Below are 25878 nucleotides of genomic sequence, written 5' to 3'. Positions count from 1 at the left end.
GGTCCTAAGTTTGACCTACCTCACTGAGAATAAACGTCTCCATCTGAATGGGTACATGCAAAAACCTCTTCTTGGACTCAAATTCTCTCTCTATGTGGAGGGGTATTGGACCTACTATAATTAAAACACCTGAAGCTAGGTTTTTGAAATGTATTCTTTAGCCTTCTGATCGTGCACTCCCCGCCTCCTAGCTTCAGGTGTTTTAATTATAGTAGGTCCAATACCCCTCCACATAGAGAGAGAATTTGAGTCCAAGAAGAGGTTTTTGCATGTACCCATTCAGATGGAGACGTTTATTCTCAGTGTGGTAGGTCAAACTTAGGACCTCGTATAAGAGAGATGCCTTAACGTGGCTACGAGGTACACATAAAATTGGCCATTTTTGTGCGCTAAAAGCTCTCATTTTTCATATTTCTAGTGCAGTAATGCAGTTCAAATTTCGTTTTTTCAAGTTTACATGTTTTGGCGCTGCAGTGTGCTGCCCTGTTTATTTAACTATATACGAGTTGGCGACTCTGGGTTCAGCACCTGTTCACACTCAGTCTATGTTTGGATGTGCAGGTCAGGTTTTTGAAACAACACTGGAACATTGACAGGAAGCCAGGATCAAAGCATTAGGTGGAGTTAAGTAGAGCAGTACCTAACGACCTCACCACATCACCTGAGGTAGGAAACTCAGAAGCCGCAATACCACTTTCCTCCACCAACAGAAGCTCACAGAGAGAATCAGCCGAAGTACCACTTGTGACCACAGGAGGGAGCTCTGCCACAGAATTCACAACAGTACCCCCTCCTTGAGGAGGGGTCACCGAACCCTCACCAGAGCCCCCAGGCCGACCAGGATGAGCCACATGAAAGGCACGAACAAGATCGGGAGCATGGACATCAGAGGCAAAGACCCAGGAATTATCTTCCTGAGCATAACCCTTCCACTTAACCAGATACTGGAGTTTCCGTCTTGAAACACGAGAATCCAAAATCTTCTCCACAATATACTCCAACTCCCCCTCCACCAAAACCGGGGCAGGAGGGTCAACATATGGAACCATAGGTGCCACGTATCTCCGCAACAATGACCTATGGAATACATTATGTATGGAAAAGGAATCTGGAAGGGTCAGACGAAAAGACACAGGATTAAGAACCTCAGAAATCCTATACGGACAAATGAAACGAGGTTTAAACTTAGGAGAGGAAACCTTCATAGGAATATGACGAGAAGATAACCAAACCAGATCCCCAACACGAAGTCGGGGACCCACACAGCGTCTGCGATTAGCAAAACGTTGAGCCCTCTCCTGGGACAAGGTCAAATTGTCCACTACATGAGTCCAAATCTGCTGCAACCTGTCCACCACAGTATCCACACCAGGACAGTCCGAAGACTCAACCTGTCCTGAAGAGAAACGAGGATGGAACCCAGAGTTGCAGAAAAATGGCGAAACCAAGGTAGCCGAGCAGGCCCGGTTATTAAGGGCGAACTCAGAAAAAGGCAAAAAGGACACCCAGTCATCCTGATCAGCAGAAACAAAACATCTCAGATATGTTTCCAAGGTCTGATTGGTTCGTTCGGTCTGGCCATTAGTCTGAGGATGGAAAGCCGAGGAAAAAGACAAGTCAATGCCCATCCTACCACAAAAGGCTCGCCAAAACATCGAAACAAACTGGGAACCTCTGTCAGAAACGATATTCTCTGGAATACCATGTAAACGAACCACATGCTGGAAGAACAATGGCACCAAATCAGAGGAGGAAGGCAATTTAGACAAGGGTACCAGATGGACCATCTTAGAAAAGCGATCACAGACCACCCAAATGACTGACATCTTTTGAGAAACGGGAAGATCTGAAATAAAATCCATAGAGATATGTGTCCAAGGTCTCTTCGGGACCGGCAAGGGCAAAAGCAACCCACTGGCACGAGAACAGCAGGGCTTAGCCTGAGCACAAATCCCACAGGACTGCACAAAAGTACGCACATCCCGCGACAGAGATGGCCACCAAAAGGATCTAGCTACTAACTCTCTGGTACCAAAGATTCCAGGATGACCAGCCAACACCGAACAATGAACCTCAGAGATAACTTTATTCGTCCACCTATCAGGGACAAACAGTTTCTCCGCTGGACAACGATCAGGTTTATTAGCCTGAAATTTTTGCAGCACCCGCCGCAAATCAGGGGAGATGGCAGACACAATTACTCCCTCCTTGAGGATACCCGCCGGCTCAGATAAACCCGGAGAGTCGGGCACAAAACTCCTAGACAGAGCATCCGCCTTCACATTTTTAGAGCCCGGAAGGTACGAAATCACAAAGTCAAAATGGGCAAAAAACAGCGACCAACGAGCCTGTCTAGGATTCAACCGCTTGGCAGACTCGAGATAAGTCAAGTTCTTATGATCAGTCAATACCACCACGCGATGCTTAGCTCCTTCAAGCCAATGACGCCACTCCTCGAATGCCCACTTCATGGCCAGCAACTCTCGGTTGCCCACATCATAATTTCGCTCAGCAGGCGAAAACATCCTGGAGAAAAAGCGCATGGTTTCATCACTGAGCAATCAGAACCTCTCTGTGACAAAACAGCCCCTGCTCCAATCTCAGAAGCATCAACCTCGACCTGGAACGGAAGAGAAACATCTGGTTGACACAACACAGGGGCAGAAGAAAAACGACGCTTCAACTCTTGAAAGGCTTCCACAGCAGCAGAAGACCAATTGACCACATCAGCACCCTTCTTGGTCAAATCGGTCAATGGTTTAGCAATACTAGAAAAATTGCAGATGAAGCGACGATAAAAATTAGCAAAGCCCAGGAACTTTTGCAGACTTTTCAGAGACGTCGGCTGAGTCCAATCATGGATGGCTTGGACCTTAACAGGATCCATCTCGATAGTAGAAGGGGAAAAGATGAACCCCAAAAATGAAACCTTCTGCACACCAAAGAGACACTTTGATCCCTTCACAAACAAAGAATTAGCACGCAGGACCTGAAAAACCGTTCTGACCTGCTTCACATGAGACTCCCAATCATCCGAGAAGATCAAAATGTCATCCAAGTACACAATCAGGAATTTATCCAGGTATTCTCGGAAGATGTCATGCATAAAGGACTGAAACACTGATGGAGCATTGGCAAGTCCGAATGGCATCACTAGATACTCAAAATGACCCTCGGGCGTATTAAATGCAGTTTTCCATTCATCGCCTTGCTTAATTCGCACCAGATTATACGCACCACGAAGATCTATCTTGGTGAACCAACTAGCCCCCTTAATCCGAGCAAACAGATCAGATAACAATGGCAAGGGGTACTGAAATTTAATCGTGATCTTATTAAGAAGGCGGTTATCTATACAAGGTCTCAGCGAACCATCCTTCTTGGCCACAAAAAAGAACCCTGCTCCCAATGGCGACGATGACGGGCGAATATGCCCCTTCTCCAGGGATTCCTTCACATAACTGCGCATAGCGGTGTGCTCAGGCACGGATAAATTAAACAGTCGACCTTTTGGGAATTTACTACCAGGAATCAAATTGATAGCACAATCACAATCCCTATGCGGAGGTAGGGTATCGGACTTGGGCTCATCAAATACATCCCGGTAATCAGACAAGAACTCCGGGACCTCAGAAGGGGTGGATGACGAAATTGACAGAAATGGAACATCACCATGTACCCCCTGACAACCCCAGCTGGACACCGACATGGATTTCCAATGTAATACTGGATTATGGACTTGTAGCCATGGCAACCCCAACACGACCACATCATGCAGATTATGCAACACCAGAAAGCGAATATCCTCCTGATGTGCAGGAGCCATGCACATGGTCAGCTGGGTCCAGTACTGAGGCTTATTCTTGGCCAAAGGTGTAGCATCAATTCCTCTCAATGGAATAGGACACTGCAAGGGCTCCAAAAAAAACCCACAACGCTTAGCATACTCTAAGTCCATCAAATTCAGGGCAGCGCCTGAATCCACAAATGCCATGACAGAATACGATGACAAAGAGCAGATCAAGGTAACGGACAGAAGAAATTTTGACTGTACCGTACCAATGGTGGCAGACCTAGCGAACCGCTTAGAGCGCTTAGGACAATCAGAGATGGCATGAGTGGAATCACCACAGTAGAAACACAGACCATTCAGACATCTGTGTTCTTGCCGTTCAACTCTGGTCAAAGTCCTATCGCACTGCATAGGCTTAGGTTTAACCTCAGGTAATACCGCCAAATGGTGCACAGATTTACGCTCACGCAAGCGTCGACCGATCTGAATGGCCAAAGACATAGATTCATTCAGACCAGCAGGCATAGGAAATCCCACCATGACATCCTTAAGGGCTTCAGAGAGACCCTTTCTGAAAATCGCTGCGAGCGCAGCTTCATTCCATTGAGTGAGTACGGACCACTTTCTAAATTTCTGACAATATACCTCTATCTCATCCTGACCCTGACACAAAGCCAGCAAATTTTTCTCTGCCTGATCCACTGAATTAGGCTCATCGTACAGCAATCCGAGCGCCAGGAAAAACGCATCAATATTACTTAATGCAGGATCTCCTGGCGCAAGGGAAAATGCCCAGTCTTGAGAGTCGCCACGCAAAAAAGAAATAATAACTCTCACTTGTTGAGCTGGGTCACCAGAGGAGTGAGGTTTCAAGGCCAGAAACAGTTTGCAATTATTTTTGAAATTCACAAACTTGACTCTATCACCATAAAACAAATCAGGAATAGGAATTCTTGGTTCAAACATAGGCTTCTGAACCACCAAATCTTGAATCTTTTGTACATTTATAACGAGATTATCCATTGAAGAGCATAGACCCTAAATGTCCATGTCCACACCTGTGTCCCGAACCACCCAAATGTCTAGGGGAAAAAAAAGGCAAAACACAGTGCAAAGAAAAAAAAATGGTCTCAGAACTTCTTTTTTCCCTCTATTGAGAATCATTAGTACTTTGGGCTTCCTGTACTGTTATGAAAGGCAATTCAGTACCACAATGGACATAGCGGTCAGAGCACATACAGTGATCTGACAATAACTCAAAATCATAGAACGAGCTCTGAGACGTGGGAACTCTGCAGACCGCAATCCCTAATCCTCTCCAAACAACACTAGAGGCAGCCGTGGATTGCGCCTAACTCTGCCTATGCAACTCGGCACAGCCTGAGAAACTAACTAGCCTGAAGATAGAAAATAAGCCTACCTTGCCTCAGAGAAATACCCCAAAGGAAAAGGCAGCCCCCCACATATAATGACTGTGAGTAAGATGAAAAGACAAACGTAGGGATGAAATAGATTCAGCAAAGTGAGGTCCGACTTTCTTAACAGAGCGAGGATAGGAAAGATAACTTTGCGGTCTACACAAAACCCTAAAGAATACCACGCAAAGGGGGCAAAAAGACCCTCCGTACCGAACTAACGGCACGGAGGTACACCCTTTGCGTCCCAGAGCTTCCAGCAAAACAATTAGACAAGCTGGACAGAAAAAATAGCAAACAAATAGCAAAGAAGAACTTAGCTATGCAGAGCAGCAGGCCACAGGAATGATCCAGGGAAAAACAAGTCCAACACTGGAACATTGACAGGAAGCCAGGATCAAAGCATTAGGTGGAGTTAAGTAGAGCAGTACCTAACGACCTCACCATATCACCTGAGGTAGGAAACTCAGAAGCCGCAATACCACTTTCCTCCACCAACAGAAGCTCACAGAGAGAATCAGCCGAAGTACCACTTGTGACCTGACCACAGGAGGGAGCTCTGCCACAGAATTCACAACAGGCGGTATCCTAAGAAAGAGACAAGAAGCGAAGGATATTGTGGAACAGTGTAAACGAGATCAAGCAAAAAGGAGTACCAGTAGGAGTCGTGCCGTGAGACCGAGGCAACATCCTACTGAGGCACGTAGCCGGTGGCCGGAACACCGCGGGAGTAACTGACTTTAGGCCTTACTTCAAACTCTGCAGGACAGTTAATTATAGGTTGGCTGTCTACCTTAAATTTCCTAAGAAGACATAGGGGGCAACAGTGGGAGAGGGGCGTCACTAGGGTCCCGGAAGATCTCCAGGCCTTCCCGTCATACGGGTGCGTCCTAGCCATAACATACTGGGGGACGAGAAACTAGCAACATCTGGGACTGAAGAGAGAGAGAGAGCTGTAGAGAACAACGAACGAGAACAGCAGTTGTGAGGACTATTCCGAATGCTCAGCAGGGTAGGACTACAACACACAGGTGCTAGTAGTGGGCAACGATTTCCATCTGCGAGGGAAACTCTGGAAGTTCCCATCAGGCCGGCCGGTCTCTGATAGCCCTGTTAAACATGCTCTGGATTGAGGATCCTGAAATCTTCAGTAAAGAGGTAAAGAGACTGCAACCCTGTGTCCTCGTTATTGACTGCACCCTACACCATTATCATCCACATTACTGGGAAGCCCTGGGGACATACTTCCCCTATGGGAAGGTATACCATCCAGCTGCCATTCCATCACCCCAGCGGACCCCACAGCAGCGTCGGTCACCCTGACCGAACACCACAGGTGGCGTCACGAACCCCTGACAGACTGCACCACCTTTATTGGACGCCCTTTAGCAGGGTCGCGGACCGGGTCTAGCCACCGTGACAGCATCAGAACCGAACCAGAGAGGCCCGGTACCGAGAACTCGTGGCCCTGTGTCTGGGGGTGCTCCACTTAGCACTTGTTGGCCCTTTTGCCTTCACTCTGTGGTCCAGCTCACCCCACACCATCTCGATTGGGTTCAGGTCTGGTGACTGTGGGGGCCAGGTCATCTGGCGTAGCACCCCATCACTCTCCTTCTTGGTCAAATAGCCCTTACACAGCCTGGAGGTGTGTTTGGGGTCATTGTCCTATTGAAAAATAAATGATGGTCCAACTAAATGCAAACCGGATGGAATAGCATGCCGCTACAAGATGCTGTGGTAGCCATGCTGGTTCAATATGCCTTCAATTTTGAATAATCCCCAACAGTGTCACCAGCAAAGCACCCCCACACCATCACACCTCCTCTTCCATGCTTCACGGTGGGAACCAGGCATGTAGAGTCCATCCGTTCACCTTTTCTGTGTCGCACAAAGACATGGTGGTTGGAACCAAAGATCTCAAATTTGGACTCTTCAGACCACAGCACAGATTTCCATTGGTCTAATGTCCATTCCTTGTGTTCTTTTGCCCAAACAAGTCTCTTCTGCTTGTTGCCTGTCCTTAGCTGCTAGGAAACCACTGCTATTTTACCATGAAGGCCTGGTGCACAAAGTCTCCTCTTAACAGTTGTTGTAGAGATATGTCTGCTGCTAGAACTCTGTGTGGCATAGACCTGATCTCTAATCTGAGCTGCTGTTAACCTGGATTTCTGAGGCTGGTGACTCGGATAAACTTATCCTCAGAAGCAGAGGTGACTCTTGGTCTTCCTTTCCTAGGGCGGTCCTCATGTGAGCCAGTTTCTTTGTAGCACTTGATGGTTTTTGCCACTGCACTTGGGGACACTTTCAAAGTTTCCCCAATTTTTCGAACTGACTGACCTTCATTTCTTAAAGTAATGATGGCCACTCGTTTTTCTTTATTTATCTGCTTTTTTCTTGCCATAATCCAAATTCTAACAGTCTATTCAGTAGGACTATCAGCTGTGTATCCACTAGACTTCTGCACAACAGAACTGATGGTCCCAACACAATTTTTAAGGCAAGAAATCCCACTTATTAAACCTAACAGGGCACACCTGTGAAGTGAAAACTATTCCCAGTGACTACCTCTTGAAGCTCATCAAGAGAATGCCAAGAGTGTGCAAAGCAGTCATCAAACAAAAGGTGGCTACTTTGAAGAACCTAGAATATTAGATATAATTTCAGTTTTTTCACACTTTTTTGTTAAGTATATAATTCCACATGTGTTAATTCATAGTTTTGATGCCTTCAATGTGAATGTACAATTTTCATAGTCATGAAAATACAGAATAATCTTTAAATGAGAAGGTGTGTCCAAACTTTAGGTCTGTACTGTACTTCAATGCAATCTTTTTATTTTCATATTTGCAGATATTTTTTCATGTCTATGAAATAGTATAAGATGCAGCCTCTTTTATTAATAAACACATTTTCCAGCAATTACAAATATATTTTTAATAATAATCAAAAATTGGCCTTAAGTTATATTAACAAACATGAGGTCATCTGCGTAGCATAAGCTTAGGACTGTGGATCCAGATAAGTAAAAGCTTTCCAGTCCTTATGTAAAGGATTTACACTATTTGTATATTTTATTACTTGCACCCTCTTGTGGCTAAATGATAATAATACCTGCATATCAAGAAAGCCCTCATTTTCCCAGAACTTCACAAGTAACGGGTTAATGCACTCACAGAATATCATAAATCAATTACACTATTGTCACCATAAATGTAAAAAAACACTGAAATGTCATCTGAGTAGATATGACTATCACCAGCATCCACAGGAAACACTGAGAAATCTTAAAGAAGCCCTCCTCCTCCTCTGAAGAATTTTTTTTGTCCTCTTAATATATTGCAGTCATCATATTATACAGCACTGTGCACTTACAATTGCTCATTTTGCCTTTCTACCCAGATAATTCTTCTCTTTTCTCTGCACGATGTAGAAACAAGACGTCTCTTGTCTCTGCATTCATTATCCCACTCTTCAACTTCTGACACAGCTGCTCCTCTTCCCCACCAGGGACTTTTGCAGTGACTCATGACTCATGCAGGGAAAATTGACCTCCTGTTTCTACATAGAGGTTAGAAGGATTCAGCTAGTCAGTTCTTAATCATGTGTTGTCATAGACCTAATGGAAAAGAGAAGAATTAGCTGGTTAGAAAGGCAAAATGAGCAATTGTAAGTGCACAGTGCTGCATAATATAATGACTGCAATTTATTAAGAGGATAAAAATGTTGATGGGAGGAGGAGGAGTGCTTCTTTAAGTTAAAAGCAGAGCAATCTGGAGACACGTGTATCCATATGGTAACTGTAAAAATATATTTTTTTTACATTATCACTGACTCTCACTGTTATATATACTTGTATTATTGCGTATACTATTGAGATAAAAAATACTGCTTTTTTTACATTATAAGACGCGCCCCAGATTTAGACAGCAGAAAATATGAAAAATATATTTCCCACAAATTAAAATTTCCCAGGGGTGTAAGGAAGTGGAGGGGTCAATATCAGTAATATTATTGCACTAGGGTAGAATAGTGAAGGAAGAGATGTTAGTGTTTCTCTGCAGCATGTGTGTTATACCATACAGCTGTACAGCACACACATTACATATACATACTGTATGCATTACGTAACTCTGCAGCACACATTACGTACACTCTCTGCAGCACACACATTACACACTCTCTGCAGCACACACACATTATGTAAACTCTGCAGCACACACATTACGCGCACGCTCTACAGCACATACATTACCCAAACTCTGCAGCACACACATTACGCACGCTCTCTGCAGCACATACATTACGCACACTCTGCAGCAGACGTTATGTACACTGTCTGCCGCACACACATTACACACACTCTCTTCAGCACACACATTATATACACTCTCTGCAGCACAGGCATTATGTACACTTTCTTCAGCACACACATTATGTACAGTTTCTTCAGCACACACATTAAGCACACTCACTGCAGCACAGACATTACATACACTTTCTTCAGCACACGTTATGCACACTCTGCAGCACACATATTACACACACTCTCTGCAGCAGACATTATGTACACTGTCTGCGGCACACACATTATGTACAGTCTCTTCAGCACACACATTAACCCCTTCATGACCGGGGGATTTTTCGTTTTTCCGTGTTCGTTTTTCGCTCCCCTCCTTCCCAGAGCCATAACTTTTTTATTTTTCCGTCAATTTGGCCATGTGAGGGCTTATTTTTTGCGGGACGAGTTGTACTTTTGAACGACGTCATTGGTTTTAGCATGTCGTGTACTAGAAAATGGGAAAAAAATTCCAAGTGCGGTGAAATTGCAAAAAAAGTGCAATCCCACATTGGTTTTTTGTTTGGCTTTTTTGCTAGGTTCACTAAATGCTAAAAATGACCTGCCATTATGATTCTCCAGGTCATTACGAGTTCATAGACACCAAACATGACTAGGTTATTTTTTATCTAAGTGGTGAAAAAAAATTCCAAACTTTGCTAAAAAAAAAAAAAAAATTGCGCCATTTTCTGATACTCGTAGCGTCTCCATTTTTCATCATATGGGGTCGGTTGAGAGCTTATTTTTTGCGTGCCGAGTTGACGTTTTTAATGATAGCATTTCGGTGCAGATACGTTCTTTTGATCGCCCGTTATTGCATTTTAATGCAATGTTGCGGCGACCAAAAAAACGTAATTCTGGCGTTTCTAGTTTTTTTCCCGCTACGCTGTTTAGCGATCAGGTTAATACTTTTTTTTATTTGATAGATCGGGCGATTCTGAGCGCGGCGATACCAAATATGCGTAGATTTGATATTTTTTATTGATTTATTTTGATTGGGGCGAAAGGGGGGTGATTTAAACTTTTATGTTTTTTTTATTTTTTTCACATTTTTTTAAACTTTTTTTTTTAACTTTTGCCATGCTTCAATAGCCTCTATGAGAGGCTAGAAGCAGGCACAACCTGATCGGCTCTGCTACATAGCAGCGATCTGCTGATCGCTGCTATGTAGCAGAATTGCACGTGTGCTGTGAGCGCCGACCACAGGGTGGCACTCACAGCTACCGGCGATCAGTAACCATAGAGGTCTCAAGGACCTCTATGGTTACCATTCACAAGCATCGCCGACCCCCGATCATGTGACGGGGGTCGGCGATGACGTCATTTCCGGCCGCCCGGCCGGAAGCGGTAGTTAAATGCCGCTTTCTGCGTTTGACAGCGGCATTTAACTAGTTAATAGGTGCGGGCAGATCGCGATTCTGCCCGCGCCTATTACGGGCACATGTCAGCTGTTCAAAACAGCTGACATGTCCCGGCTTTGGTGCGGGCTCACCGCGGAGCCCTGCATCAAAGCAGGGGAGCCGGCATCGGACGGTATAGTACGTCCGATGCCGGTAAGGGGTTAAGCACACTCACTGCAGCACAGACATTACATACACTCTTGGCAGCACAGACATTATGCACACTGTCTGCAGCATACACATACTCAGGGCCGGCTCCAGGTTTTCATGGGCCCCGGGTGAAAGAGTCACAGTGGGCCCCTTTAACGCTTACCATGATTCATAATGCACAGATACAGCAGAAAAATATAGGCATAGTACAATGTCAAAGATTTCACTTCTTACATTACATGATTGAAATCTATTGTGTATTCTACATTAGCTCAGAAACCAGACAGTATAGTCCTCCATACAGTATTATGAGAACTGGGTTGCATGGGGTATAATACTGCTCTGGAGCATCTCAGATCAGCAACCAGAAATAATCAAGATTGCTTCGATGAAAATGATGAGGAAATAAAGACACTCCTAGAAGAGAAACATCAGCAGTACAAAATGTATCGAAATGACCCCACGTCGTTAGCTAAGAAAGGTGCCTTTACCAGCATAAAAAGAAAGGTACAAATCAAGTTACACGAGATGCAGGATATCTGGTTTAGCAAGAAGGCTGATGAAATTCAGGGCTATGCAGATACCCATGACCAGAAACGCTTCTACGATGCGCTCAAAGCTGTATATGGACCCCAGTCATCAAGCTCTTCATCTCTGCTTAATGCAGATGGAACTAAGCTGCTGACAGAAAGGAAACAAATTCTGGAACGGTGGGCTGAGCACTTTAATAATATTCTTAATCGCCCTGCCAATATCAATGATGAGGCTATTGCTCGCCTGCCCCAGGTAGAAATCAACAAGGACCTTGATGTTCTTCCAAGTGGCGATGAAGTCAGGAAAGCAGTAAAACAAATTTCTTCTGGAAAAGCACCCGGAAATGATGCTATACCTGCTGAGGTATATAAAGCTGGGGGCCCTGCTCTGATACAAACGGTGACCAAACTATTCCAACATATGTGGAAAAAGGAACAGGTTCCGCAACAACTGAAAGATGCCAGCATAATCCACATATACAAGAGGAAAGGTAATTGCCAATCTTGTGACAGCCATCGAGGCATCTCCCTTCTGTCCACTGCAGGAAAGACATTGGCTCGTCTCTTGCACAACCGCCTTTTACATCACCTTGAGCAAGGCCTATTACCCGAAAGCCAGTGTGGTTTTCGTGCTAAACATGGAACAGTAGATATGGTCTTTGCAGCACGTCAACTTCAGAAAAAGTGCCAGGAGCAAAACCGTGACCTTTATGTAACTTTTGTTGATTTGACCAAGGCTTTCGACACAGTCAGTATAGATGGCCTGTGGAAGATAATGGCAAAATTCGGCTGCCCGAGCAAGTTCATCTCAATCGTCCGGCAGTTCCATGATGGCATGATGGTGAAGGTTCTGAATGATGGGGACGAATCTGAGGCTTTCCCAACAACAAATGGCATAAAACAAGGCTGTGTGCTTGCTCCAACCCTGTTCAGTATGTTATTCTCTGCAATGTTAAGTGATGCCTTTAACAACTGTGAAGATGGAATCCAGGTTAGGTACAGGACTGATGGCAAGCTATTCAACCCAAAATGCCTGAAGGCGGTTACGAAAGTGCATGAGACTGTTATCCGTGAATTATTATTTGCTGATGACTGTGTACTTAACGCTAGCACAGAACAGTAGATGCAACATGAAATGGACTGTATTTCTCAAGCCTGCGACAATTTTGGTCTCGAGATCAACATTAGAAAAACCGAAGTCATGTATCAACCTGTTCCAGGGAAACTATACAAGGAGGAGCAAAACTATAAACTATAAACTATACTAGAAAACCTCAAAGCAGTCGATAACTTCACCTACTTAGGCAGCACACTTTCCCGTGAAGTAACCATATACGCTGAGGTTAATAACCAGAATTGCCAAAGCCAGTGCCGCCTTTGGGAGACTGCGTAAGAACGTCTGGGAACGAAGGTGACTCAGCCTTACCACCAAGCTGAAGGTCTACTGCGCGGTGGTGCTCACACTTCTCTATGCTAGCGAGACCTGGACAGTCTACAGCCGGCATGCTAAACAGCTTAATCATTTCCACATGAGTTGCCTTCGCAGACTCCTCCACATCAGGTGGCAAGACAATGTCCCAGACACAGCAATTCTTGAACAAACTGGGCTCTGCAGTGTTTAGGCTCTCCTGCTGAAAGTCCAAGCCAGGTGGGCTGGAAATGTGGTCAGAATGCCTGACAGCCGACTACCGAAACAACTGCAGTAGAGAGAATTGTGCCAAGGAAAGCGAGCAGTTGGGGGGGCAGAAGAAACGCTATATAGATTGCCTTAAGGCGTCTCTTAAAAACCTGGAAGTCAAGACCAATGAATGAGAAGAGCTTTTCCTGGATCGTCCAGGTTGGCAGGGCAGGATCACCTCAAGAGCACGTGCAGCTGAAGATAGGAAAATCTTTGACGCAAAAAAGAAAGCGTGCTGTCCGCAAGGCACAAGTAGAATCTGGTGTACTGACCACACCTGCTTCCTTATGTCAAGTATGTGGGTGAACCATCAGGGCCCAGATTGGACTCATCAGCCACCTCTGGACCTATAACCATTCTCTCCTAACCCTGAAGTCATGGTCATCGTCAACTACGAAGGACAAACATCATTATGAGCCCCATATATTGCTCTATACATGTATTATGGGAACCACATAGTGCTCCGTACAGAATAATGAGCCCCATATATTGCTTCATACAGTATAATGAGCCACATATATTGCTCCATACAGTATAATGAACCCCATATATTGCTCCACACAGTATAATGAGCCCCATATATTGCTCCATACAGTATAATGAGCCCCATATATTGCTCCATACAGAATAATGTACCCCGTATATTGCTTCATTCAGTATAATGAGCACCACCTAGTGCTCCATACAGAATATAATAGGGCCCATATATTGCTTTGTACTGTATGATGGGCCCCATATAATGCTCCATAAAGAATAATGAGCACCATATATTGCTCCATACATTATGGGTCCCATATAATATTCCATACGGTATATGATTGGCCCCATATTTGCTCCATATACAGTGGGAACGGAAAGTATTCAGACCCCTCTACATTTTTCACTCTTTGTTTCATTGCAGCCATTTGGTAAATTCAAATTCATATTTTTCTCATTAATGTACACTCTGCACCTTATATTGACTAAAAAAAACAGAAATGTAGTAATTTTTGCAAATGTATTAAAAAAGAAAAACTGAAATATCACATGGTCATAAGTATTCAGACCCTTTGCTCAGTATTGAGTAGAAGCACCCTTTTGCGCTAGTACAGCCATGAGTCTTCTTGGGAATGATGCAACAAGTTTTTCATACCTGGATTTGGGAATCCTCTGCCATTCTTTCTTGCAGATTCTCTCCAGTTCTGTCAGGTTGGATGGTGAATGTTGATAGGCAGTCATTTTCAGGCCTCCCCAGAGATGATCAATTGGTTTTAGGTCAGGGCTCTCACTGGGACAGTCAAGAATGGTCACAGAGTTGTTCTGCAGCCACTCCTTTGTTATTTTAGATGTGTGCTTAAGGTCATTGTCTTGTTGGAAGATGAACCTTCAGCCAAGTCTGAGGACTAGAGCACTCTGGAAGAGGTTTTTATCCAGGATATCTCTGTACTTGGCTGCATTCATGTTTCCATCAATGGCAACCAGTCGTCCTGTCCATGCAGCTGAGAAACACCCCCATACCATGATGCTGCTACCACCATGTTTGACTGTTGGGATTGTATTGGTCAGGTGATGAGCAGTGCCTGGTTTTCTCCACACATACCACTTAGAATTATCACCACCAAAAAGGTCTATCTTTGTCTCATCAGACCAGAGAATCTTATTTCTCATAGTCTGGGAGTCCTTCATGTGTTTTTAAGCAAACTATGCGGGTTTTCATATGTCTTGCACTGAGGAGAGGCTTCCGTCGGGCCCCATAGGGGTGGAGCCGCATATTCATTACTGTAAATGAGCGGCCCCACGTGACCGCTCATACAGTAGAAGGTGCGGCCAGTGTTATGATCTGGTGGCCTTGGAGCAGCATGAGACGTACTCTGGAGAACCTGTACTGACCGCAAACCCTGAACTTAGCAGCGCAACTAGAAGTAGCCGTGGGGGGTACCTAACACTCCCTAGACCCCTCGACACAGCCTAAGAACTAACTACCCCTAAAGACAGAAACAGGAAACCTATCTTGCCTCAGAGAAAATCCCCAAAGGATAGACAGCCCCCCACAAATATTGACTGTGAGAGGAGAGGGAAATAACATACGCAGACATGAAATCAGGATTTAGCATAGGAGGCCATACTAGCTAAAAAGAAAGAATAGAACAGAGTACTATGCGGTCAGTATTAAAACACTAGAAAATATCCACCACAAAAAATACAAATCACCACATCTGACTAAAGACATGGAGGGTATATCTGCATCTCCAGAGACACAGCTTGGCTGCAAAAAATCCTTCACAGACAAAGCTGGACAAGACAAAACATGAAAATGCACAGAACTATAAGGTCCACAGCAGATGGACAGCAAAAACAAAGCCAGGACTTATCTTTGAAGAAAAGCACAGCAAACAGGAGAGACCAGAAGGGATGTGAATCCTCCAAAAACAATGGACAATTGGCACTGACTGAAGGATCAAGCAAGGCTATATAGCCCAGCCCAAATTGCAAAAAATAGATACACCTGATAAATGCTGCGATCCAACTACCGCAGCACTACCACTCATAACCACCGGAGGGAGCCCAAGAGCAGAATTCACAACAGGCAAGGACAGGAAGCAGCGCCAGCAAGGGAGCCGGGTGAGTATTTTAATAACAGCGGGCGGGCGCACAGGGGGTGGGAGGGGGGTGGGGACATGGATCTTTATGTTAAACACGAGAAACAAAAAAAAAGGATTATTCATATCTTCTCTGCAGCAAACGCTGCTGCAGAGAAGATATGAATCGCGGCTTCAGCACCATGTGGGGGGGATAGCGCTTACTGTAGCGCTGTCTCCTGCACGGCACACGGACTGCACACGGACAAAGTCCGTGTGCGGTTCGTGTCTTACACGGACCCATTGACTTTAATGGGTCCGTGTAATCCGTGCGCTCCCACGAACACTGACATGTCTCCGTGTTTGGCACAGGGAGACACAGTCTGCAAAAAATCAATGACATCTGCACAGATGCATTGATTTGAATGTGTCTACGTGTGTCAGTGGCTCCGGTACGTGAGGAAACTGTCACCTCACGTACCGGAGCCACTGACGTGTGAAACCGGCCTCAAGGAGGATCATAAGGAAATGGACAGCATGTGACTTACCGTATATACTCAAGTATAAGAGGAGATTTTCAGCCCAAAATTTTGGGCTGAAAGTGCCCCTCTCGGCATATACTCATGTTAGTCATGGTGGGCGGCAGTGTCGGCGGGTGAGGGGGAGAGGGCGCTGAGGCATACTCACCTAGTCCCGGCGGTCCTGACGCTCCCCCTGCCCGTCACATGGTCTTCGGTGCTGCAGCTCTTCCCCTGTTCAGCGGTCACGTGTCCCACGCTGATTAGAGAAATGAATATGCGGCTCCACCTCCCATAGGGGTGGAGCCGCATATTCATTTCTCTAATCAGCGGTGCCGGTGACCGCTGATAGAGGAAGAGGCTGCGGCACCGGAGACCAGCTGTCCGGGGGAAGGAGCGGGACGCCAGGAGCAGGTAAGTATGTAATATTCACCTGTCTGCGTTCCACACGCCGGGCGTCGTTCTGTCTTCGCTTCCTCTTGCTCTGACTGTTCAGGTCAGAGGACGCGATGACGCATATAGTGTGCGCGGTGCCCTCTGCCTGATCAGTCAGTGCGGAGAGACGCCGGGACCGGACGCTGGGGAGCTGCAAGCAGCGAGGTGAGTATGGCATTTTTTTTTTTATTGCAGCAGCAATGGCACAGCTTTATATGGCACAGCTATGGGGCAATAATGAACGTCGCAGAGTACTATATGGCAGCTATGGGGCAATAATGAACGGCGCAGAGCACTATATGGCAGCTATGGGGCAATAATGAGCGGTGCAGAGCACTATATGGCACAGCTATGGGGCAATAATGAACGGCGCAGAGCACTATATGGCACAGCTATGGGGCAATAATGAACGGCGCAGAGCACTATATGGCACAGCTATGGGGCAATAATGAACGGTACAGAGCACTATATGGCACAGCTATGGGGCAATAATGAACGGTGCAGAGCACTATATGGCACAGCTATGGGGCCATAATGAACAGTATGGAGCATCTATTTTTATTTTTGAAATTCACCGGTAGCTGCTGCATTTTCCACCATAGGCTTATACTCGAGTCAATAAGTTTTCCCAGTTTTTTGTGGCAAAATTAGGGGGGTCGGCTTATACTCGAGTATATACGGTAAATATGAGTGTCTGAGAAAAGGGTCTTAATACTTATGACCATGTGATATTTCAGTTTTTCTTTATTAAATTTGCAAAAATTTCTACATTTCTGGGTTTTTTTTCATTCAAGATGGGGTACAGACTGTACATTAATGAGAAAAAAATGATTTTTTTTTAATTTACCAAATGGCTGCAATGAAATAAAGAGTGAAACATTTAAAGGGGGTCTGAATACTTTCCGTACCAACTGTATAATGAGCCCCATATATTGCTCCATACAGTATATGATGGGCCCCATATAATGCTCCATACAGAATAGTCCCCATATAATGCTCCATATATAATGGGCCCCATATAATGTTCCATATATAAATGGGCCCCTTTTTATGCTTCATATATAATGGGCCCCATATAATGCTCCTCATATAATTCTCCATATATAGGGCCCTTTATATGATGCTCCAGTGTATATTGGGCCCCATATGTGATGCTCCAGTGTATGATGGGCCCCATATATGTTACTCCAGTGTATGATGGGCCCCATATATGATGCTTCAGGGTATAATGGGCCCTATATATAATGATTCAAACAAAAAAAAACCTGAAATATTCACCTCTCCTCACTGGCCGCTGCTCTGCTTTGGACTCCTCAGGGCTGCCGTCGTCGGGCTCTCTGCACTGTGACTGTTCAAGCAGAGGGTGCACAGATGTGATGCCATCATGCCCACTGACCTGAACATCAGTCAGAAGACGTGGAAGACGCCACAGCTGTGGAGGGGGAAGAGGTAAGTATCGCAAGTCCCAAGGCCCTGAGCAAGCAGGGGGCCCACCTGCGGGTTTCGGCACTGGCACAGACACTGGACCCCCATAGCGTGCCGGTCTCCCTGACGGCGAATGGGCCCCATCACCTGCTCAGGGCCCCAGCACTTACCTGGGTGCTGACGCCGGCCCTGCACCTACCCTCAGTAGTGTGCAGGTCCTGGTAGCATCCTCTCCTGCCCTGCATCGATCAGACTAATCACTGCTGGGCTGGAGAGAAGAGAAATGCACGGCGGCATAGTTCTCTCACTGATTGAGAGGGATGCTGTCTCAGCGCACTGGAAGCTGCCTCAAGACTATGAAAAGACTATGAAAAAGCTTTTAAGCTACAGAATTTATTTTTGCAAGTTTCTTTTTGCTACAAAGTGCATCTTGTACTCTTGTATGGTAAGTATATAGTACATACAGCAAAATGAGAAGATATCAGATTCCTTTATCTGATAAATCTACATTTTTCTTACATGTATATATGTGCTAAGATCTATGGGCCGGACATAGATCTCCCTGAGAATCTGTCTCCAGAGACTATTATAAATGAAAGTGGCGTTACCAGTGTTAGACATGTAGCTCAGGAGAGCAGGCTGTCAGTTATTACATGTTCCACACTGGTAGCGCACGCTTTCATGTTAAAAAGCCTCACATCCCACCTTCTACTAAAGTATATCCCCTACAGCCCACCCCCCACTCAGTATGAGGGTCCTTACAGTCCTCCACTCTGTATGATGGCCCCCAATGTGTGCCCTCCACTCATTATGATGGCCCCACAGTCCCCACTCAGTAAGATGTCCCCCACTGCCACACTTGCAGTATAATGACCCCCCACAACCCACACCATATTCAGTATGATGTCCCCCACAGTTCACCCGCCACTCAGTAAGATGTCCTCCATTGCCACCCATTCAGTATTATGGCCCCCACAGCTCTTCAGTATGAGGGTCCCCCAGCACACTACACTAGTCTGTGTAGTCTGAGTACTGAGTCTCTAAACTGCAGTTACATTGCAGTGATACCATCGCACGTTCAGCATAAAGACTCTGAGACTCACAGGTGCAGACTGAATGGTGGATCATGGAGTATTCACCTCCCTGATTTGCCATTCTGTTTGAAATTATGATGGTGGTGTGATAGCGGGCCAAATACTGGGCGGTGTTGGGTGGACCTCATAGTGAGCGCATGGTCTGCAGCTATGCATGGCACGTCCGAGAAACATATGCCTGGTATATGGATTACTACAGACACTAGTGGGTACATATGATGATCCAGATAGCGCCCCTTATTGATGGCTGCACATAGAAACAAACTTAATATTTACTGTAAAGCAGGAATGTCAAACTCAGATACACAAAGGGGCATCATTTAAAACAAAGTTGCAGGCCGACCCTGATACTTGTTAAAAAAATGTCTACAATTCAGTTTTTTTCTTATTATCAAAAATAACAATGCACCTTTTCACATGGAAACAAACGAGGCTGTCCCACTAACACAGTACATTATAATTTCTAATTAGTCGAATTTCTAATGCCCCCCCCCCCCCCCCCAAAAAAAAAAAAAATGAACGCAATATTCATGGGGTCACAGAAGAGCATATTTCACAACTTTGCAGCCCTTACAAAGTAATGTTCCTCCTATTGAAGCCCGTAGATTGCCCTTTCATTGCCCCCATAAAGTATAAAGCCAATTAAAGAGCCCCCAAACACAGTATGATACACCCACAGTGAATTCTTCCACAGTACCTTCTATGCGCCAGTATGTTGACCCTGCTGTAAATTTCAGCTCTACGTGTCTGATTTGCTGTGATCATCTTTCAATATTGTCTGTGTGTCATTTTTATTTCTATTAGTAAAAGGTTTGTTATGTTTGAAGCACTTTAGATTCCAACTTCCTTCTTTTGTATACAAAATAGGCCTCAATATAGTATAATGGGCCCCACATAATCCTCCATACAGTATAATGGCCCCACATAGTCCTCTATATAGAATAATGGCCTCACATTGCTTTCCATACAGTATAATGGCCCTACATAGTCCTCTATACAGTATAATGGGCCTCATATCGTGCTTCATACAGTAGAATGGGCCTCACATTAAAAAAAATTAATACCTCTCCTCGCTCCTCCGCGGTCTTGGTAGCACTCTGAAGCTCTCCACTGCTCGAAACAGCAAGCGCGAAAGAGTGACGTCATGACACCCGTTGAGCTTGGTTGTGAGACGATGAGATGATTTCCCTCTTCCATCATTGCTTTAGATTTAGCCAGCAGGCCAGAGTTTGGCATGCATGTTTTAAAGGGAACCGGTCACCAGGTTTTTCCCAATATAAACTACAGCCAACACCTTTAAGGCTTCTTTTACACTATAAGAGTAAGCAGTATATAAGTCCTCGATCCCCCTCTGGATAGCACAAAAAATACCTTTTTACCTTTTATAATCCTCCCATATTGCGCAGTCTAGTCCGATGGGCATCACTGGTCTTGCTTCGGCTCTTTGTCGCAATCGCTGCCCTCCTGCCCTGCTTCATGTGGGCACACATCAACACAGTGACCCCCAATCGCGCTCTGCACAGGAGTACTTCACTCTACTCTGCTGAGGGCAGAGCTAAGTACTTTAATGCATATGTGCTGCCTTTATTACCAGGTCATCAGAGTTCTTTGGCCTCTTCTGGCGAATGTACATTATGCTACTTAACTCTGTTCTCAGCAAAACAAAGAGCCTGAAAAAATTCAAAAAGGTGCAAAATTTTGAATGATACCTAATGGCAAAACTTATTTTTTTTAGCTACAAAAATATGCATTTAAGTAAAAAAAAAATTCCACAAAGATGGACAATCCCTTTAACAGTCTCCGTACATCGAATTGACATTAATGTCTTTTTATTGACTAAACGAATGCTGTTGTTACAATTAGCAGATGCCATAAATGATTCATTTCTTGTAAAAACAAATGGTGCAGAAAATGAAATACCGGAGACATTAGGGAATATGTTAACTAGATTATGGATGACTATTTTAATACAGGTTGTGCCCGTGCGTGATAGGTATCCTTAGGCTTCATGCATATGGACATGGATGTGTTGCAGCTCCATACAGGCCCCATGTTGCACTGTGGGTTTATTATTTATTAGTATTATTTATTTATTTATTGATATATTTCTACTCAGTAAATCTCCTACAATGTTTCTAGGATAGAATACTCCCATAATATGGTGAGGATTTAGAATGAAATTCAACTCAGTGTGCAGCTCAGATCCTGTATGGAGCTGTAGTACATCCATCTGGATGAGGCCAAAGGGTTTCTAAGGCTACGTTCACTTTTGCGTTGTGCGATGTTGCATCGGAGACGCAACGCACAACGCAAACAAAAACGCAACAAAACGCACGATAAAATGCAGCGTTTTGCGACGCATGCTTCCTTTTTTGCCGAATTTTGGACGCAAAAAAAATGCAACTTGCTGCGTCCTCTGCGCCCTACGCTTGCGGCAAAAAAACCGCATGCGTCGCAAAATGCAGCACAACACATGTCCATGCGCCCCCGATGTTAAATATAGGGGCGCATGACGCACGCGTCGCCACGGCTGCGCCCGACACAACCACGCAAAACGCTAATGTGAACGTAGCCTTAAGGTACCTTCACACATAACGATTTCGTTAACGATATCGTTGCTTTTTGTGATGTAGCAACGATATTGTTACCGAAATCGTTATGTGTAACAGCGACCAACGATCAGGCCCCTGCTGGGAGATCGTTGGCCGCTGGGGAATGATCAGGACCTTTATTTGGTCGCTGATCACCTGCTGTCATCATAGTAACATAGTTAGTAGTAAGGCCGAAAAAAGACATTTGTCCATCCAGTTCAGCCTATATTCCATCATAATAAATCCCCAGATCTACGTCCTTCTACAGAACCTAATTGTATGATACAATATTGTTCTGCTCCAGGAAGACATCCAGGCCTCTCTTGAACCCCTCGACTGAGTTCGCCATCACCACCTCCTCAGGCAAGCAATTCCAGATTCTCACTGCCCTAACAGTAAAGAATCCTCTTCTATGTTGGTGGAAAAACCTTCTCTCCTCCAGACGCAAAGAATGCCCCCTTGTGCCCGTCACCTTCCTTGGTATAAACAGATCCTCAGCTAGATATTTGTATTGTCCCCTTATATACTTATACATGGTTATTAGATCGCCCCTCAGTCGTCTTTTTTCTAGACTAAATAATCCTAATTTCGCTAATCTATCTGGGTATTGTAGTTCTCCCATCCCCTTTATTAATTTTGTTGCCCTCCTTTGTACTCTCTCTAGTTCCATTATATCCTTCCTGAGCACCGGTGCCCAAAACTGGACACAGTACTCCATGTGCGGTCTAACTAGGGACTTGTACAGAGGCAGTATAATGCTCTCATCATGTGTATCCAGACCTCTTTTAATGCACCCCATGATCCTGTTTGCCTTGGCAGCTGCTGCCTGGCACTGGCTGCTCCAGGTAAGTTTATCATTAACTAGGATCCCCAAGTCCTTCTCCCTGTCAGATTTACCCAGTGGTTTCCCATTCAGTGTGTAATGGCGATATTGATTCCTTCTTCCCATGTGTATAACCTTACATTTATCATTGTTAAACCTCATCTGCCACCTTTCAGCCCAAGTTTCCAACTTATCCAGATCCATCTGTAGCAGAATACTATCTTCTCTTGTATTAACTGCTTTACATAGTTTTGTATCATCTGCAAATATCGATATTTTACTGTGTAAACCTTCTACCAGATCATTAATGAATATGTTGAAGAGAACAGGTCCCAATACTGACCCCTGCGGTACCCCACTGGTCACAGCGACCCAGTTAGAGACTATACCATTTATAACCACCCTCTGCTTTCTATCACTAAGCCAGTTACTAACCCATTTACACACATTTTCCCCCAGACCAAGCATTCTCATTTTGTGTACCAACCTCTTGTGCGGCACGGTATCAAACGCTTTGGAAAAATCGAGATATACCACGTCCAATGAATGTCATCGCTGGCCACACTTAGTAACCCGATGTTTACCCTGGTTACCATTGTAAAAGTTAAAAAAAAACAAACAGTACATACTTACATTCCGGTGCCTGTCCCCCGCCTTCAGCTTCCCGCACTGACTGTGAGCGCCGGCCGTAAAGCACAGCGGTGACATCACCGCTGTGCTCTGCTTTACGGCCGGCCGGCACTGACACGGTGCAGGGAAGTTAACGGCGAGGGACAGACACCGGAATGTAAGTATGTACTGTTTTCTTTTTTTTTTTTAACTTTTACAATGGTAACCAGGGTAAACATCGGGTTACTAAGCGCGGCCCTGCGCTTAGTAACCCGATGTTTACCCTGGTTACCAGGGGACTTCGGCATCGTTGGTCGTTGGAGAGCTGTCACACAACGACGAAACAGCGACGCTGTAGCGATCGGCATCGTTGTCTATATCGCTGCAGCGTCGCTTAATGTGACAGTACCTTTACTTTTCAATCTCTGGTATCCAACATTAATGACCTTTCAAGGACATTTGCTGTCTTTTTTATGAAAATTGTTATGTTGTATTTATAGCCTTTCTTTGACGACAAAATGCTCTGCACACAGGAAATATTCTTTAAGCTTAATAATATTCTGTTGCAAGTGAAACATTCCAGTCTTATTGGTAAATTATCATTTTGCAGGCACTTAAATAAAAGTGTAGTTTTAATGTTTGTAGGAAAATTACAGCGTGCGGAATCTGCATAAAAAGAAATATAAATTGAACTGTCACACGGCACGGAAAGACGTACGTGCACAAAGGAACAATTCTGTCCAAATATTAAATGTAGAATTGTGAAGTAATTGTACTTCATTTCCATTTGAAACTGCCATCCAATTATACAGCACAATTATGGAAACTGTGCACAATAAGCATCCCACATATCATTCAGCGTTCAGTAAAATCTAGTAGGAGAGATTGGTTATGGAAAGTGTGCTATCCAGCTATCCTCCTCTGAGTTTATAACTATTACAAGGACTTATGCATAATATTTTGATTCCATTGAAGTGATGGTTGTTCAGTATTTAATTTCCTTTGCTGCCATCTTCTGACCATTGTTATATGTGTTCACATGTATTGCTGATGTAATCTCCCATCATGCCTCTTTCACGCTGTAACTCCTCCCATTTTTTTGCTCAAATCCTTTCTTTGTGGTCGGTGCCATCTTGGCAGAATCGTGCATCAGGGCTGGAGAGAGGATTCTCCTGTCATCTCTATCCTCCAACCTCCATATTCTGCCTCATCTTCATCTTCCCTGACATTTCAAATTCATCTTTTGTCAAGGTACTGTGAATAAACTACCTAAAAGTCCATCCACTGCATCTTCCTTTTTGGATCATCCATGTGCAGCTGGTCGGGCTAAGGAGGAGGGGATAGCGAGTAACCTATCTACCATTGCTTGTACAGAGATCCATGCTCACATCCCTCAGATACATCTCACTCATGTACATTGGTGACAGAATAGAAAGTCTATATACAGAAGGTTATTTGCAAGACTTTTAGCACTCTGCAAGTTACATCTTTTGGACCCAATCCAGGCAGAAAATTTGTGAATTCTAACATTTACTCTGTCCTCCTCCTCCCGGATCTGTCCTCTGCCTCTGACACAGACCATTCCCTATTATTACAGATTCTCTAATCTCTTGACAACACAGACTTGGCCCTATCTTGGATCTCTTCATACCTAACAGACCAGACATTCAGCGTTTCTCACTGACAGTCGGGCTTGTCTTCTACGTAGCCTAGAATAAAGAAGGGGTAAAGGCCCCGTCACACATAGCGAGATCGCTAGCGAGATCGCTGCTGAGTCACAAGTTTTGTGACGCAACAGCGATCTCAGTAGCGATCTCGCTATGTGTGACACGTACCAGCGATCAGGCCCCTGCTGTGAGATCGCTGGTCGTGTCGGAATGGCCTGGGCCATTTTTTGATCGTTGAGGTCCCGCTGACATCGCTGAATCGGCGTGTGTGACGCCGATTCAGCGATGTCTTCGCTGGTAACCAGGGTAAACATCGGGTAACTAAGCGCAGGGCGGCGCTTAGTAACCCGATGTTTACCCTGGTTACCATCCTAAAAGTAAAAAAACAAACGCTACATACTTACCTATCGCTGTCTGTCCTCGGCGCTTTGCTTCTCTGGTCTGGCTGTGAGCGCCGGTCAGCCGGAAAGCAGAGCGGTGACGTCACCGCTCTGCTTTCCGGCCGCTGTGCTCACAGCCAGACCAGAGAAGCAGAGCGCCGAGGACAGACAGCGATAGGTAAGTATGTAGCGTTTTTTTTTTTTTACTTTAACGATGGTAACCAGGGTAAACATCGGGTTACTAAGCGCGGCCCTGCGCTTAGTTACCCGATGTTTACCCTGGTTACCGGGGACCTCGGGATCGTTGGTCGCTGGAGAGCGGTCTGTGTGACAGCTCTCCAGCGACCAAACAGCGACGCTGCAGCGATCCGGATCGTTGTCGGTATCGCTGCAGCGTCGCTATGTGTGACGGGGCCTTAAGTGTCTTCAGGCCTCACAAATCTCACACTTGGGACTTATTCAGACACTCCCAT

The sequence above is a fragment of the Ranitomeya imitator genome, chromosome 3 (assembly GCF_032444005.1).
Source record: "Ranitomeya imitator isolate aRanImi1 chromosome 3, aRanImi1.pri, whole genome shotgun sequence".
In the NCBI taxonomy this organism is placed as follows: Eukaryota; Metazoa; Chordata; class Amphibia; order Anura; family Dendrobatidae; genus Ranitomeya; species Ranitomeya imitator.
This window is presented reverse-complemented; position numbering follows the sequence as displayed.